The 13,428-nt window shown below is 29.9% G+C and overlaps 1 protein-coding gene across 1 annotated transcript in view; it reads right to left on the bottom strand.

Annotated features, from left to right (window-relative positions):
* The window catches only part of LOC131848107 (uncharacterized), a 60,440-nt gene extending 47,256 nt beyond the window's left edge, over positions 1–13,184 (bottom strand). The window contains exon 1 of the mRNA XM_059197862.1: positions 13,018–13,184. The gene's annotated coding sequence lies outside the window, so the exon portion shown is untranslated. The remainder of the gene's footprint in view (positions 1–13,017) is intronic.
* Between the last annotated feature and the right edge of the window lie 244 nt (positions 13,185–13,428).

A 13,428-nucleotide genomic window follows, 5' to 3' on the forward strand; every position in this document is an offset into this window, starting at 1 on the left:
ATAGTTTTGTGTTTTGTATTTCAAATACTAAATGCAAAATAGGTATTTTCAAAATACTTTTTCAAAATAAAGTACCTTTTGAATTTTTGTCCAAACCTCAGACATTTTATTTGTTTTAGATATATCAATCATTACATAGTGTAGTATAAAACAAAGTCGCTTTCGCATCTAACAGTAGATAAATAAAGAAAGAAGACTTTTTGGCTCTGATACCGTAACGGCCTATCCATTATGAATTTATTATACCTAATCTAGATATTTTATATTCGCAATGCTACATACATTGTAATATCCGTCTCCATTCATTGTAACGGTGGAGGGACTAAATAGTTGAATAAAACTGAATAAGCAGTTGCTCCACTCTATAGGTACTACGTCGTCGTCGTATGCTGTTCATTTTTTCACTCGTTTTGGCGCCAAGAGAGGGTCACATAGTCGTGGTCAAGTTAAGAACTTATAATTTAATTTTGATAACAATAGATACAAGTAAAAAGTAGGTATTATATTAATGTACGAAAGTACTGTACTTAAAAATAATTATTCTTTATTGTACATTTGAAAAACTTAACACTTAAGGACTTGTACATATACACGTACATACTGCCATTTTCTCTTAAAGACATCCAGAGAAGCACTATTTATCAAATACGCGGGGTGCACCGACCTTTGACCTTATAACAGCTGATTCGCGCGTAACGAATTACATTGCTACTTTTTGGTATTTTATAGTGGATATATCACTATAAAATATTATTATTTCTTTAGATTATGACATAATAACATAGTTTACATGATTTTAAGGGAAACATACGATAAAAAAAATCCCGTAAAATGTAAAAGATAAAAAATGGTTATTTTTGGTTATCCTTAAGAGATAGACATATACCATCACGGACTTTTTTGTTGACCTTATTTTGATACATCTCAAAGCACTAGACAATACGCATTTTCATTAAACAGTATTGTATTTTTTTTATTTCTTTAACTTTAATGCACAAAAAAATTTGTACATGTGGCGGACTTAATATTTTGCCGCGTTATTTACCAGGCAACCATGAGTGGTGCAGCGAAAGATTATTGGCGGTGCACTAATATAAATAAGAAATGTCAAAAAAAGATTTATAAAGATAATAAAGATAAGCAAAATATAAATTTCTATAAAAAAAATAAATGTATAAATAAATACATAATGATCCGATAATCAAATTATAAGTACAGTCTCAAATTGAAAGTAATAAAAACAGAAAATATAGAGAGAACTATAGGGATATAATAGAAAGATGTGAAAAAAGGAGGACAGTAAAAAAGTTACAAATTTAAATAATGTTCCCGCAATTTCTGTTTAAATGAATTTATTACATTATTATATATATTAGGCATACGACTAGCCTTATGACTGTTACTTTTTTTAATCTATACATCTATACATGTAAATAAAATTGGAGTGTCTGTTTGTAATATTGAAATAACCGTTTTTTACTACTTGCATATGAATATAAATACGGTACATACACCAAAATAACATATTTTACAAGTTTTGTCTGTCTGTCTGTCTGTTTGTTCCGGCTAATCTCTGAAATAGCTGGACCGATTTTGACGGGACTTTTTTTGGCAAGTAGCTAATGTAATAAGGAGTAACTTACGCTACTGTTATTTTAGAAAAATAAAATAAAATTTCACGCGGACAAAGTCGCTGGGGCCAGCTAATCTATAGATATACCGAGATGATTAAGTTACTATTATGTTGTTGACAAAATTTTACTGTAATGTTACTATTACATTATCCTACACAATTTGTATTATTTTGGATGAATAAATAAATAAATAAATCATATTAGGCATACGACTAGCCTTATGACTGTTACTTTTTTTAAATCTATACATATAAATTAAATTGGAGTGTCTGTTTGTAATATTGAAATAACCGATTTTTAGAAAAATAAAGTTAAATTCCACGCGGACGAAGTCGCGCGAACAGCTTGTTTTTAATAAAAACGGTTTATTCGATAGAAAAAACATCTTTTTTGTGGTACTTGAGAATGTTGAAGCCTGTTGTTCTTAATATTGAAATAATAGTTTTTGACTACGAGCATATGAATATAAATACGGTACATATACTAAAATTTATTTTTATACAATTTTTGTCTGTCTGTCTGTCTGTTTGTTCCGGCTAATCTCTGAAATAGCTGGACCGATTTTGATGGGACCTTTTTTGACAGGTAGCTGATGTAATAAGGAGTAACTTAGGCTACTTTTATTTTAGAAAAATAAAGTTAAAAACCACGCGGACGAAGTCGCGGGAATAGCTAGTGTATAATATATTAGAGATACCTACGTGTTTTTTTTATTGATGAGTAGCTGTACACGGGATTTAGTTCGTGTGGAATTTAAATTTATTTTTCTAAAATAAAAGTAGCCTAAGTTACTCCTTATTACATCAGCTACCTGTCAAAAAAGGTCCCATCAAAATCGGTCCAGCCATTTCAGAGATTAGCCGGAACAAACAGACAGACAGACAGACAAAAATTGTATAAAAATAAATTTTAGTACATGTACCGTATTTATATTCATATGCTCGTAGTCAAAAACTATTATTTAAGAAGTTACATTCCACGCGAACGAAGTCGCGTGTACAGCTAGTTGTCGGTAGTCTAGCGATTTAGCTAGCACACCGCTTTGATTCCTGCTTGGTGGTCGAGGGTTCGATTCCTCGCACGCTGCAAACATTTGTATTCATGAGTATGATTGTTTGTAACGGTCTGGGTGTTGTCTATGTATAGATAATATATATTAATTTACGAAAAAAATCTTTGTATTTGTATCAGTTGTCTGGTACCCATAACACAATGTTCAGCTAGCTTAACTTGGGTCTAGATGAAGCTGTGTGAATTGTGCTGAGATTACTATTATTACTATAATAAATCTTTTCAAATCAGCCGATGTTTATTTTTGCCATAATACGTGCTGTTACCATGTGATAATATTACGTACTTACTGTTTGATAATGTGATAATATTACGTACTTATTACTGTTTTAAATGTGATGCGTTCATTATTTATATTTCCTTTGAATTAAAGACAAGTGTATATATATATATATATACGCGCACTTTTTTGCACATTTATGTTGATCCAGCCACGACCCGTAGATACATTTGCTGACTCCACTGTCTCTCTCTTTCTACCACTATAACGGTATCGTGGCGGAACGGCAACATGTTGCCGTTCCGCGTTCCCGCGTGTTCCCTAGATAAAGTATTCGTCGATAGTACCTGTACTCGATATATATGTTTTCAACAATTTCCTGCATTAGTGACTCCGTATCAGCAAAATTTTTTAAATGCACAAAAACTTTTTGGCTCTGAATATATTTAAAAAATCATTTACTTGTGTGTTGATGAATTTATATACTAGTACATGAAGTACCTAAAATACTTGTTTTGATTCGAATAGGTAGCGATATTATGAATTTATTATACGTAATCTAAAGATTTTGACGAAATAAGAGTAATTAGTTATCTGTTAACCTTGACTTCATACTGGCACCAGTATTATCAGATGATGAACATACTCTTCGAAAACTTACAGCAGAAATATCGTGTTTGGACTCATTAGATTGGTCTCGATGAATAGAGTTTAAAAATTAGAAATAACGTATAAAAACACTCTACGCAAAATTCAACCACTTTAAAACTTAATAATAATAATTAGGAAAAGATCAAAGCTATAAGTGCACTGAAAGTAATTGATGGCTTCCACACAATATTTTCAGTACTAAACAACTCTGTTTGTTCAGTAAAAGTGTAAATACACTGGTAACCTTTAATCATATTTTATATGCAAACATTACATATACAAACCCTAAAGTTTTATTTCAGAATAGCCAGTAGTTTTGAAGAAATAAGTCTTTGAAATTGTACGTGTAACTTATATATATACTAGTTTTTTCACCATAACAAACAACACCAATATGGCCTAGTTAGTAGTGTACATGTGTACCAATTTACCACACAGATACTCTGAGTTCCAATCCTACACTTTTATTTTATTATTTAATTTTTTGGTTTTTTTTTTAATTTAATATTTTAATAATTAATTTAATTTATACGATTATTAATTTATAATAAAAACGTAGTTAAGTATTAAATTAATTTTACTAGTTAGGAGTGTACCTGTGTACCAACTTACCACACAGACACCCCGGGTTCGATTCCCACCATTGACTATTGTTATTTACTTCTTTTTGTTTTTTTTTAATTTAATATTTTAATAATTAAATTAATTTATACGAGAAAAACGTAGTTAAGTATTAAATTAATTTTACTAGTTAGGAGTGTACCTGTGTACCAACTTACTACACAGACATCCCGGGTTCGATTCCCACCATTGACTATTGTTATTTACTTCTTTTTGTTTATTTTTAATTTAATATTTTAATAATTAAATTAATTTATACGAGAAAAACGTAGTTAAGTATTAAATTAATTTTACTAGTTAGGAGTGTACCTGTGTACCAACTTACCACACAGACACCCCGGGTTCGATTCCCACCATTGACTTTTTTTTGTTTTTTTTTTAAAGTAATATTTAAAAATAACTATTTTAATAATTAAATGAATTTAATCGATAAAAATAAGTTGTTAAATATTAAATAAATTTTAAGTGACATTAACTATTATAGCATGCACAAACAATATTTTGTAATAATAAAGAAAATACATTTGAAATGTTGTTGTGTTAATTATTTATAAGATCTTACTATAATTGTTAGCTGCTTTACAATTTAGAAAGTATAATAGTTAATGTAAATTAAAATTTATTTAATACTTGACAACTTTTTGTTCGATTAAATTCATTTAATTATTAAAATAGTTAATTTAAAATATAAAATAAAGTCAAAACAAAAAAAATAATAAAAAAAATTCTATGGCGGGAATCGAACCTTGAGCGTCCGTTTGGTAAGTTGATTTGAAATTCAAAGGCTTATTTCTTTGAAATTACTGGCCATTTTGAAATAATACTTAGGGTTCGCATACCCTTATCGGATACTACACGGAGTTTCGTCAAAATAAAATATCTAGGTTAGGTATAATAAATTCATAATTAATAGACCGTTACGGTATCTGTATATATTCGGATCAAAACAAGTACTATGAAATAATAACGAGTATATAAATTGATTAACAAAAGTAATTAATTTTTTAAATATATTCAGAGCCAAAAAGTCTTCTTTCTTTATTTATGTACTTGTTAGATGCGACAGCGACTTTGTTTTATACTATACTATACTATGTAATGATTGATATACCTAAAATAAATAAAATATCTGAGGTTTGGACAAAAACTCAAAAAGTAATTTTTTTTTGTAAAGGTATTTTGAAAATACTTATTTTGCTTTTAGTGTTATAGTACTTTAACTGTTATATTTTAAGTAACAATGTTTAATTATAATTAATACCACTGCACCAACACTCCGATCGTGCAAAAAATTTAGCTGTTTCATTATTTTTTAGTTCAATTAGTAGTCTACCTAAATCCTAATGGGGAGGAGAGTTATGACCCCCCATGACTCCCAAGACCTCCATGACGCTACCCCCTGGATCCGCCGTTACGTCTTCTCTTCATTCGCTCAGTAACGTTGTTACAAAAGAAAAGATTCCCGTCCAAAAAATAACAAGTATTGAGGTTTGATCTGGAGTCACGTTACTCCAGACTGATTTCTATAAATATTTAGATTAGATAGACTATTATTCTTGAAATACTAGCTAGACATTATTAAGTTACTGTAGCCATAATGTAGTAGCCCAAACGTGCCAATGAGGAAGCCCTTGGCAAATGCTGCACCCTGATTGGCCCGTTTGAATTGGATCAAGAAGTGGTCGTATGCCAAAAAGGTGGATTTGTATAAAATCGTGTATAAATCGCTTAATTATTATTATTACTCGTCGTGACAGTTGTGGCTCAAAACGGAGCAACATTTACATATGGTCATCTGGCATTAGATCAACAAAAGGCCTCCGGATCAACAAGTGAAAAAGGATCAACAAAAAACTACCTATACGGCACGTCTGAGCCACAAAGTGCCCAAGGGGATATTTATATATATACCTTAAATAGTAGGCACGTCATGACTAGCAATGGCTGGTTGAACTTGACCTTCAAGCAGTCACTGTTGGCTCATTTCTTTACGAACTAACTTTCCAAAGGTCGTTTGATTGAGCAACAATTTTAATAGATAACTGTTTGTATGATTTTATTCACATTAGAGTTACCGACCGATTACTTATATTTACGTAAGTACATGTCATTGACCAATTGCCATTTGTTTTACTGTCTTTATTGCCAACGTTTAGAAAAATGTCTATCAATTTTACATGAAATACTCTGATCCAACCACTACAATATACTTCATAAGAAAATAGAACATAAAAACTATTCTAATCTATATTACAATTAATCTATACCTAGTAATATTATAAAGAGGTAAAGTTTGTGAGTTTTGATGTTTGGGTCTAATCTCCAGTATTAGGTACTGATCTCACTCTATCTATTAAAAAATAGCATCAAAATCCGTTGCGTAGTTTTAAAGATTTAAGCGTATATAGGGACGGACAGCGACAGAGACTTTGTTTTATACTATAATAATAATGATTTTAATGTTGCATCTCCTATTTATAGAGAATGGTTATGGTCGTTGTTGCAGAGTTAAGAGAGATCAGCGGAGCTGCAGAATGTTGCCAAAACTTAAGTTGGTCTGTTGTTTTAAATAACATTCTGAATAGACGATTATATTGCGTTATGATAAGTAGTGTCTGTCAATAACAATCATAACTAGGTAGAATAAGTACTTCTTTTAACACTATATCATATAATGTATATTGCAGATCAATAAATGAGAATTATCTAATTATATCCCGCCCCAATATCGATAATGAAAAGGTAAGTAATGTACTTACCCTTTCATTATCGTGGTATATAAGGTATAAGTATATTTATGATGTTATGCTTGATAGAAATTAGAACATATAAAATACCCACAAACTATTTCTAAGTTATATTTCTTATAGAATTACTATAACATTTATTGAATAAAAATACAAACTAAATGTTGCTTTATGTAACAAACTATTTCTAAATTATATTTCTTATAGAATTACTATAACATTTATGGAATAAAAATAAAAACTAATTGTTGCTTTATGTACACTCTATTTTATAATTAACAATTTGTGCTAATTACACTGGAAGATTAACAAAATTATTCACTTTAGGTACTACAAATACTTAATAGGAAAATAAAATTACAATTATTGTTTTATTTTGTTATGATGTAAAAAAAATAAACTACTATTATGTTATGACTTGTTTACAGTTTTATCATTCAATGTCTATATTTGATAAAAAAAAATTAGGTTAAGTATTTTTAATTTTAATTGTGCCTTCACTACTCATCACATTTTTTTACCAGAATTGGGTATATGTATTGTGATTACCAGGTAGTAATCTATTTCTACTATTTAAAAGGAGTTATGGCCAGTAGGATGATCACAAGTATATTGATATGATGCCTGTGAAGACTAAGTTTTCTTGCCTCATAAAAATTCTCATATAAACGCGAAATAATGAGTCAGCATATTCAAAGCTACTAAAGATGTTAGTAATGTGGACACTAATAACCCCGTTACTAGCAACATACCATGTCAGGTTGACCTCCACGCGGTTGCTCCTGGAAACCACCGTGGTAAATTCCTTGTGAATTTACCACGATGAGCTAACTGACCTGACCTCATGCTCATATTTTCATCCTCCACAAGCAGGCAAATGCAACATTCCATTATCATCCAAATATAAAAATCAGAGCTTCACTACAAGAGGAAAAATATAAATAAAGATGTCTATTAATAGTAGATATCGAGAGCAGTACAGAACTAACTAGTCAAACCTTGGCCAATAGGAAAATTGCTCCTTAAAGGACTCCCGGAAGGCAGGTTATGTGCTAAATATAAAATGGGGTCACATGTCCCTTGTCCAAACCAAACGATGACTAAGATTTATCACTTCCCCACCCAATCATTTCATTTGTATATGTAAGTCATCTTCTCAACACTTTGATAATAATAATATTAATAAACACTGTGGAATATACCTACAAGTGTACCTATATTAAAACTAACGCTAAAGTTTCTGGGAGGTATGGAGTTATTATTTGTTAATGTGGATGAATGAATGCGATTCCCCCTGGAAATAATCACGATAAATCATGGGAAATTGTCATGTTCTTATTATCACAGCGCAGGTGGGTACTCCATTCCATCATCCTCCAATAAAAATAATTTAAACATAAAGATTCATGTAGTTCCAGCTAAATAAGTACAGGATCATGTTGTCATTGCAATGGCAGGGAAGTGAAAATGTCATTGAAATGGCAGAACACACTCGATGGTAAGTGGCAACCATCATTTACAGACATATACAGACCTACTGACATCATGTTACCATGTGAATCCCATGATAATTACCTTAGAGGTCAAATTTGTGTGTTGCCAATTCGGACTAATATGTCATGCCTCTTATCCTCTATTGTACTAACGAAATGGCCTTTCATCCAAAACACATAAAGAAAGTTACATTGTGACTGTCATGGCTGGATGTCAGTCTACTCAGTAAATATTATTAAACTATCTTCAGGTTGGTCAACATTTTTTTTAGACATGAATACAATACATTTTTAGCATGCTGTCAGATAGTTAATTAATAATATTGTTTTAGGCTAGGCAAGTTTATATTGTCGGTAATATTTTAAAAACAAACTCCAATAATAAATAACATATGTAATCATCAACTTTCAATGTAAAAAAATATTTGTTATTTAAGTACAATAAAATGATAAATTGAAATGGTAAGATAAAGCTGCAACCTTGACCAACTTATAAACCACTGCATTCTCAGATATTTTATTTATTTTCTCTTTCTTATAGGTTTGTATTAATCAAAATGATTTTATACACATATGAGATCATCTATGACAAAACATAACATTATTAAGGAATGTGTAGTTATAGACTATACATTGTGTGGTAAATAACTAATTTCATGTTTAAGGTAATAGCACTAATGCCCGACACTGAACTAAAAGATGACACTTTCGAAAAAAATCTTTTCTATTAAGAAAACTAATCATTTAAGTAACACCACTACTGGTATTAAAGATACCTAGGGTCATTTATGATACGTGGTCAAAAGCTTGCATACATTGTCAAGCAAATTTCAAAACGGCGTCAATTGACAACAAACAATATGAGCAGGTTGATAATAAGTGCGTAATTCTTAGCGTTTTTCTTAAGGCGACTGACTTTTAATACGTATGATTTTGTCTTATATATATATGATTATAGGCTATTGTTGGTTTCGATATTATAAATGTATGAAATTATTGATCTATTAGAACTATTTCCTTGTTGTTTTGGCTTGTTTTTTTATGAAATTGAAGTGGTGTTTACTATTAGTACCACAAATCAAACAAAACCTAAAAGATGACATGTGTGTCTTCAATTAGGGTTACATCGAACTGATTTTGTTAGCTTATTTTAATGCAAATTTAGCCTTTACGTTTTAAAACTAATGTTTGTATCTGAGTTTCGTTTATTTTACACTAGTCTAACTATAAGTAGACAGTGTCAACTATTAGGGTATACTAGGTGTCAACTATTAGGTAGCCATTAATTTCAAATTAAAGTTCGAGTACAATGCCTCCAGTAAAGGGTCTGATGTTTCGATACTCCGAAGATAATATGGAAGCAGCTATATAAGAATGCAGGCGGGACGTTCCAACAGATACTGTGGAGAAGAAAATCGGAGTCCCGAGTAACTTTGATAAACAAAGTCAAGGGAAAGACCTATTACACGTAAAATGGGAAGAAGGTGTTATGTGACCGAAGCGGTGAAAAAATACATAGGCAAAAGCTATGGTCAAACAAGGGTTCCCAATACGAAAAGATAACTTACAAGATAGTGCTAAGAAAATAGTTCAAGACCTTAAGATAGTAAGATAGAATCCAAGAACGGTAGACTAGGGAAGAGATAGTACAACAGCTGTTTAAAGCGTCACCCTGACCTTATAACAAGGTAAATTTCACAGCCTCCAGAGCATCTGTAATGATATCTCAAATAAAAAATTGGTTTCAAGAAATTGGCACTTACCTAAACAGTAATATTCATACAGATATTCTTAATGCACCTCAGCGAGTTTATAACATGGACGAGACTACTTTCTTCGTGAACCCCACCCCAACCCTAAGGAATAAGGTCCTAGTATCAATAGTTTAGATTTGAATAGTTTAAAGTACTTAACATCATCATCATCATCATCCCAGATGCCAAAATCTAATTACTTTTGACAAGCAATATGGCTAAATATTGATTTTCTGACAATTATATTTTTATGTTATTTGATTATATTTTGTTGCTAACTTAATAATTTTAAAGCACAGGCTGTGCTCGGTATTCATTTTAAAGTATTTTTATTGATTTGTTTTGATGAAACAAATAATATTAGAGTGATCTTATATATGTCTACTATTAGTTCCAATTGATGTCTATTTTTGGTGGATTTGATTTTTGATGCTGTCATCTTTTAGTGTCTACGACAAACCTAAGATAAATATTATTCTTAGTTAAAAATATGTTAGTTTTAAAACATCTTACATGAAAAAGTTAATTTGTAAAAGTTGCTCTAACAGTAAAAAAAATTGTAACTGTAGTTTTTTGATAAATACATTTGTATTTTTGAGAATGAAGTTTGGTTTGTCCTTAATGTGTCTAGCATTAGTGCTTTTACCTTACTATAAATAAATACATTACTCACTTTCTAAGAATACTTGCTCTAAATACACCATTAGTAATATTTATGAGAATTAAGTATAAACATGTATTGAATAATGTATAAAATATACTGCACTATAATATGGACTCATTAGATTTCTTCTCTCAGTATTCTTACTAATTTCCATTTATTTTTATATGTAATTGGAATGGCATACAAGCTCTACTCATGAGTTGCCACTGGGGAGAAGTAAAACCATGCCTTTGTATCATGTGTTTGTATCACGGGTGCTGCTTGTAGGGACTGGTCTGCTCTAATGACTATGACTGATTTCCTCATATTAATTGTTTAACCAGTTGGTTATATATATTCAATATTTTTTCTATTTGAGTATTTAATTGAATTAGTGCTAATTGTATTCACACACTTAAACTTAAAAATGTAAAGTAATAATAAAATAATTTAAAAGAGCAACATGCAAGTTTCTTGCTTGTTCTTCTTGTGATGAGACAGCTTTCCGAACGAGCGGTAGATTAAAAAAATGTAATGACTATTCAAAAGTGCTTCAATGTAAGTTTATTTGAATAAATGATTTTCTATTCTATTCTATGTAATTTCACTGTATTATCACACTCAGCTGCTTTGTGGTTCAAATATATGAGACAGAGGTAGCCATGCAAACACTTTTTTCAAAGTTGGCCTAGACAAAAACTGCATAGTTAATAACAAAGACAAACCAAAATAAAACAACTCTGAACAAACAGCTCCGAATCCTATCCAATACCAAACTAAGCATATTGTACTATGGTTACTAGAGAACAAGGACTCTAGATACAGCTAAATATATATTTTATGTAAATATATATTCACCTAGTATGTATACAGAGAAATTAGAACAATTCCTGAAGTATAATTCTCATGATACTTGGGGTTGTTTAAGTAGGTATATAAATGATAACAAAACATCAAAAAAGTACCTACTTAAATAAATTTACCTTACAATTTTGTTATTTAAAAGAATATAATTCCTAAAAACAAAACCACATGACTTTACTTAGAGTAGCCCCTGTAGAAATAATCATGTGGTATTAGTTTTTGTGTGTGACATGTGACATTATAAAATCAAGACTCCTTACACTCTTGCTAGATTTAACCATTTGTTTCACAATATTTAACTCCAACCCAAGTCAAATCTTGTTACAATTTGTCACATCAGTCAATTTCCCCTCCCACCTCCCTAATATGTCAAGTAATAATGAACATAGTTATACTACGTTAAACATATTACCACTCCATTTAAGGGTACTGTGAGAATACTTCATCTTTTAAAATACCCACAACAACCCACACACTCATTTTGTTATTTGGAAAGTGGTGTTTTTAATTATTTCAAATAAAAAAATATATATTTGAAGTTAAAATTAACCCAAAACATACATTTATCAAAATTGAATCAGACATAAGTAATTTTGGAGAGTATGATATATTATCATTTCTTAATCTTTCAAGACATTCATTACATATTTATAAGAGTGTTATAGAACTTTCTTGTAAATACAGACAAATATAAAAAAAAAAATTATTTACAAAATATATTATTATGAATGTTTAAATAAAATATATGTGTTATTGTGGTAATTATACAATATATGCATGAGTGAGGAATTAAAATACACTGACTAAATCACAAATGACTATCTACAATAGGTATTCCTTAACTTAATGGTTAATATCTATGGAAGAATTAATGTCATAAGTTGCTGTATCAACATGTGTGGTCAGTACAGTAACAGTAATTTAAATTTAACAAGTAAATAAAACTTTAAAATAATTGTTTAGATCGTTTAGGTATATAAATGCAATTCAGTCTATTACTTTCAACAAAGCTTTGCTTAAGTATCTAATTATTACTAAAAGTTATTCTAAGAATAGTAGTAATATGTATTATCTCGTGTATTCTAGTCTCTAAGAGTGACCACAATCTCTATAAAGGCCTAATTACCTTGAAAAGTATTCAATAACAAATATAAAAGATAACATCAGTCATCAGTTGATCACGATCACGAAATACCTAACTTACCGTACTTATTGAATATTTTAAAAAGAGAAATTAGCCAACAACATTTAAAATTAAAAAATATTATGAGGTAGATTAATGTAAAAATATTATTATTTCATAAATTTAAAACCGTTACCTTTTAAAAATCACAGTCGAATGAGGCAGGTCAACAGGAACAAAGTAGGTTGTAGATCACAAATAATTAATTATATACACACACGTCGGCTAGATAGTATAATTAATAAACACTTAGTACAAAAATCTATCAATTAATAATATATTAATATTAATTTTAGAATACTAATGCCAAAAAATAACAGAAAATTCGTTTGCAAATAAAACTCACAACACACGCATACGTTTCTTTATGCGAAAACTATGACAGTTGTAGCATGTTGACAGCTGACACATTACAGAAGAGACTTGATGACAGTGACAGCAATTTTTGTAGTGACCGACACAGAGAATATTTCACGTATTAATAAATATTTAATTTATTTTTATTTATATATATATTCATAAAAATGTTTTTTTTATATTGCATTGT

The sequence above is a fragment of the Achroia grisella genome, unplaced genomic scaffold (genome assembly GCF_030625045.1).
Source record: "Achroia grisella isolate CSIRO2021 unplaced genomic scaffold, CSIRO_AGI_Agris_v1 utg546, whole genome shotgun sequence".
In the NCBI taxonomy this organism is placed as follows: Eukaryota; Metazoa; Arthropoda; class Insecta; order Lepidoptera; family Pyralidae; genus Achroia; species Achroia grisella.